We start from the raw sequence: 5967 nt of genomic DNA on the forward strand, positions 1-5967 counted from the left end.
ATATATATATATATATATATATATATATATATATATATATATATATAAAATTATATAATATATATTGTATATAAAAATATAAAATATATATGTTATATATATAAAATGATATATATAAAGTGCCATAGAAATTAGAACTATTGGGGCAGCTAGGTGGTGCAATGAATAAAGCACCAGCCCAGGAGTCAGGAGGGTCTGAGTTCAAATGAGGCCTTGGACACTTAACACTTACTAGCTGTGTGACCTTGGGTAAGTTACTTAACCCCAATTACCCTCCAAAAAGAAATTAGAGCTATTACTAGAGCTATGACCTAGGTCACAGATCATTCTGTTCTCATTTAGGTATCACATACTGAAAAATGGTGCACTGCAGAGATACAGCTTGGTTTTCCTGGGCTGGCCTGTTTTTATTTGTTTCTTTGTTTTTTCTTTTTTCCTTTAAAGAAACAAATGCTACCCTGTCTGTCAGTAAGGCAGATAGATACTGACCGCCAGTTTCAGGCCAGCTTCTTGCCGGGAAGAAGGCAGGAGGCTTGACTATTTATCAGGACAGGATGCCCAGCTTCCCACCTGGGGGCCAGAGAGGTCTAGCTCATAAATCTTGAGCTGGAAGCCATCCAGTCTAACACTTTCATTTTGCTGAGATTCTGAGATGTTCAGTGACTTGTCCACCATCACGTGCTGCTGAGTGTCTGTGTCATACCTGCTTTTAAGCAGCCCTTTTGGGGTAGAGCAGGAAAGGCAGTAAGAGCCCAGAGCTGGGGGAGCTCATCCGGGATAGACTCTGGGGCCCATATGGCTCTACACGTGAGGTTGCGGCAGGGATCTTCTCTCTTGGGGATGTTCCTTTTAGGTGTTCCTCTAGTTGTTCAGTAGCTGAGTCATTTCCCGTTCTTTATGACCCCACAGACCATGTTATGCTTGGGGTTTTCTTGACAAAGATATTGGAGTGGTTCTCCAGTTCATTTGATAGATGAGGAAACTGAGGCAAACAAGGGTAAGTGACTTGCCCAGGGTCACATAGCTAGTAAGTATCTAAAGCCAGATTTGAACTCAGGTCTTTCTACTCCAGACTTGGCACTCTATCCACTGTGCCACCTAGCTGCCCTCCTATCTTCCTTGACTTCCTTCAGGTCTCAGATAAAGTCCTACCTTCTTAAAAAAAAAAGCCTGTCCTGGTGCCCCCTTGATGTCAATGCCTTCCCTCTGTTGATTATTTTCTATTTATCCTTCATATAGCTTGTCTGTATATATTTGTTTACATGTTTCCCCCTTTTACTGTGAGCTCCTTGAGAGTAGGGCTTTTTTTTTTTTTGCCTTTCTTTGCATCTCTAGCATTTAGTGCAGGGTCTGACACATAGTAGACCCTTAATAAATGCTAGTTGGATGCATAGAAGAGAAGTGAGAAGACACGGCCCAAGGAGAAGCCAAGAGGGAGGAGTGGTTAGCAGGGATACAGTTGAGTTCCCCTCCACAAAACTCTTCCAAAATGACACAGAAAATGCTTCAAGGTAAATCCTGATGGGAAAATCCAGGAACACCCTCCCCCCAATACCACAGTGAGTCATTTGTCCAACTCAGCTTGGCAGAGAAGGATAGGCAGAGATGTCTATAGATGCTGCTAGGGACAGGATCAAGTCAAGAGCATGCCAGTCTCAGTCACTCTAGTGCCCAGGGAAAGGCTTTGTACCAGGGCAAAAAGAAGTCCCACCCCAATATCAAAAGCTATTATGGCGGCAGAACAAGATAAAACTCTAGAAGACAATGATTCCAAACATCTACAAGCAAGTCTTCAAGATAACAAAAACAAACCACAGCTTTGGCAAAAATTCAACTAGAATTTCTGGAAGAGATGAAGCAAGAGTTAAAACATGTTTTTATAAATGAAATGAGAGTGTTTAAGGAAAAAAATTGGAAAAGAAATGAAAATTATGGAAGAAAGAATTGGAAAGAAAATTAACATCTTGGCACAAGCTACAAAATCTTGTCAAAGCAACAAGCTCCCTGAAAATTAGAACAAGACAAATAGAAGCCAATGACTCCATGAGACAACTAGAAATAGTAAAACAAAGTTAATATGTAAGTTATCTCATAGTAAAAACGACTGACCTGGAAAGAAGATTGAATAGAAAAAACATTAAGAATCATTGGACTGTTTGAAATGCCATGATCAAAAAAACAAAAACAAAAAACCGAAACATGAAACAAACAAAAAAAGAAATCTTAAAAAATTGCCCAGACCTCTGAGAACCAGAGGACAAAGGGGAAATAGAAAGATTCTATAGTTATCTACTGAGGGAAATCCCTAAATGAAAGCTCCCTGGAGCATCATAGCCAAAATCCTAAGCTTCTAGGTCAAATAAAAAGTAGAGTAAGCTGCCAGAAGGAAAGAATTTGAATACTGAGGAACCATAGTCAGGATCACATATCGCACGTCAGTACCTAGTACAGTGTTTTGTACATACTAGGCTTCCTAAGTGTTGGTTGAAACATTTTAATGTTGTATCATGGTGTCTTTGTGTTGGGGCGTATTCTAATCTCTGGTCGTTGCTTACTACTTCATCTCATAGATGTGAACCTACCTAATATTTCAAGAATTTTTGTCTTTTGCCTCTTTTTGTATCCTTAGTACTTAACACAGTGCCTGGTACTCAGTAGGTGCTTAATAAGTGTTTATTAACTTGAACTGGAAAAGTTAGTGCACAGAACTGGTAGTTAGGAGACCTAAGTTCTAAGACTTAACTCTAATCAGTGGTGTGACTTTGGAAAAGTCACCTGCCCTCTCAGGATATCAGTTTCCTCAGGTTGTAAAATGAAAGGGTCTGTATAACATTATCTGCTAAAGGTATTTTCTGGCTATAACATTCTACAAAATTAGCAGTGAAGGGCATTGATTTTTTAGAATTACAATAATAATGTAACAATTTGTTGATCTTTAAAAGAACTATTGTGCCTTTTTTTATATGAATCCTACTCTTCCTTCCACATTCTTTTTTTTTTTAAAGCAACCTGGGTTAAGTAACTTGCTCAAGGTTACATGGCCAGTTATTATTTCTGGGTGTGGTGCTGAGTATCTGAGCCCGGATTTGATCCAGGTCATCCTGACACTGGAGCCGATGCTCTTACTCGCTGAGCCACCTGGCCGCCCCTTCCTTCCACATTCTTGTAAGCTGAATTCATACTTAGACTGAAGCTCCTTTCCAGATGCCATTGTGTCCCATGTTAAGCACTATTCTAAGAGGATAATATTAAACATTACAATTTTAAAGCAAAAATAATTGAAGTTTTTGTAAATATTTTTGTCTGAAAAAAAGTTAATGGAAATCGAAAAAAAATCCAGAAGAAATAATAATCTATTTATTGTAACATTACGCTATAGATTCCGGAGCATGGCTCAGAAGAATTAGAAGTTAAGTTTGAAATTCCTGCCATGAATAAATTGAATGACTGTTGTTGTTAATGTTTTACTCCTTAAGTCTTCAACTGCCTCTGTGGATGGGTATCTGTGGATTGATTAACTAATTGGGGTGGGGGAGGAATCATGGGATTTGGTGTAGGCAGCATGGTGTCAGGGAAAGTGCACCAATTTGGGGTCAAGATCAAAGTTGAAATACCACTTCAGATACAAGCTATGTGAGCAGGAGCTAATTAGTTTCCTCATCTACAAAATATGGAGAATAGTACTTACATTACTCACCCAGACAGTTGTTGGAGAAAGGCACTTTGGATTTTTTTAAAAATTATTTACAGCTTTGATTTTGAATATTAACTTTCTTTCTGAATATATTCATTCCCTTTATAATAGAAAATAAAAAAGAAAGGGGGGGAGCATTTCAGTAAAACTAACCAACCCATCAACCTAGTCTTATCTTATAGAATAGCACTTTGTAAACCTCAAAGTGATATTGAAATATGAGTTGTTATAATAGCTGTAGATATATTTAGGAGACTCAGAAAAGCAGGGCTGGGAGACACAGTTTTGGAGTTTAATCATCTAAAAGAGACAATATCGACACCAGGGGGGAGAGAGACAACCAAGTAAAGCACATTAAAGAAAATACTGCATCAGAGAGAGGACTCAAGGATAAGTGCGTAATGAGATATGACACTGTGAGACAGCAGTTCATTGGTGACCGTTCTGGGATCCTACACAAAACGAAGCATCAGCGGGAATGGGCAGGAGCCATGGCCAGACGTCAGCTCCCAGGAAGCTCCAGCCCAAGGGCAGCCGAAGCATCTCTTTGATGGATAGCTTCCATCCCATGTGTCATGGAAAAATGTCCTCTACACACTGACTCACTAATGTAATGCCCTTCTGCTGGCTTCGAGGTAGGGGGATGGGACCCGAGGGACTCGTAAGAATCTTGGAGGAAGGTCACAAATGATGACACTTGAGATTAAAAAAATATATATATCTTTGATGACTTGAAGCAGCTATGGTGTAGCAGAGAGAAAAGCAGAGGGCCTAGGAATCCAACTGTGTGTTCAAATTATGGCTCCGTGAATTGAAAAGCACCATAGTACAATGGAAAGGAACAGTGGATGTCAGGTAAAGAAATCTGGATTTAAATCTCACCTCAGACATTTATTAGTTATATGACCTGGGCAAATCACTTAACCATAATCCCTGAAAAGCTTGATTTCCTGAGTTATCCTATAGCTATAAAAACTTGCATCCTTTAAAAATATGTGGTAGGATTTGACTGCAAAAACTAGTCCAAAGAGAGAACTTCTTATGTTTCATTGTTTAGCCCCCCAGACAATATACAACCTTATATATTTAAGTATGATCCAAATATGGGGGAATGCAGATGGTCCATAAATATATTTTAGACTCCTTCCTCAAATGAAAGAGGGGCTAAAGAGGGTAAATAAATACAATGAAGGGAGAGGCAGTCTGTTCTGATAGAATGTTGAGAGCGGTCCCTAGGGCTTCATAAATCAAATTGAAAAGTAACTAAATAAATCAAAGACAAAAATAAAATGGCCCCTACCCTCAAGAAAATTACATTCTAGCAGAAGAAAAAACATGCCCATATGTAAATAGATATAAAATAAATGTATTATATATGTATAGTTAAAGAAATGTATGTGTATATATCTACATAGGTATGCATACATATGCATATGAGTGTATGTCTATATGTACACATATGTATGTGTATATATGTACATACATACACACAAAAGAAATACAAGGTAAATTTTTTTCTACTATTATCTATAGAGGCAGCTAGGTGGTGAAGCAGAAAGAATGCTGGGTTTAGAGTCAGAAGAACCAAGTTTGTATTTGGACTCAGACACTAGCTGTGTGACCCTGGGGAGACGTCATAGAGCTTAATTTTTATTCACCTCAGTTTCCTCAACTGTATAATGACAATAATGAAGTCCCCATATCATGGGCTTGTTGTGAGGATCATATTTGTAAGGCCCTGAGCCCAATGCCTGGGAGACAGTAGGTGCTTAATAAATGTTTATTTCAGTCATTCCCCAGTTGATAAATGGTCAAAGGACATGACCAGGCAGTTTTCAGATAAAGAAATTAAAGCTGTCTATTGTCATATAAAATGCTCTATATCACTATTGATTACAGAAATGCAAATTAAAACAACTCTGAGGTACCACCTCACATCTATCAGATTGGCTAATATGACAGAAAAAGAAAATGATAAATGTTGGGGGGGTGGGGATTGTGAAAACTGGAACAATATAGCACTGTTGTGGAGTTGTGTACTGATCCAACCATTCTGGCAAGCAATGCGGAGCTATATTCAAAGGACTATGCATACTCTTTGACCCAGCAATACTACTGCTAGGTCTGTTTCTCAAAGAGATTTTAAAAAGGGGGATGGGGAAGAAGAACCTATTTGTATAAGAGCAGCTCTTTTTGTGGTGGCAAAGAATTGGAAATTGAGGGAATACACACCAATTGGGGGATGGCTAAACAAGTTGTGGTATATGATGAAA

Source organism: Petaurus breviceps, unplaced genomic scaffold (assembly GCF_028583685.1).
Source record: "Petaurus breviceps papuanus isolate PSGF00001 unplaced genomic scaffold, PetGlider_PUasm1.0 90692, whole genome shotgun sequence".
Classification (NCBI taxonomy): Eukaryota; Metazoa; Chordata; class Mammalia; order Diprotodontia; family Petauridae; genus Petaurus; species Petaurus breviceps.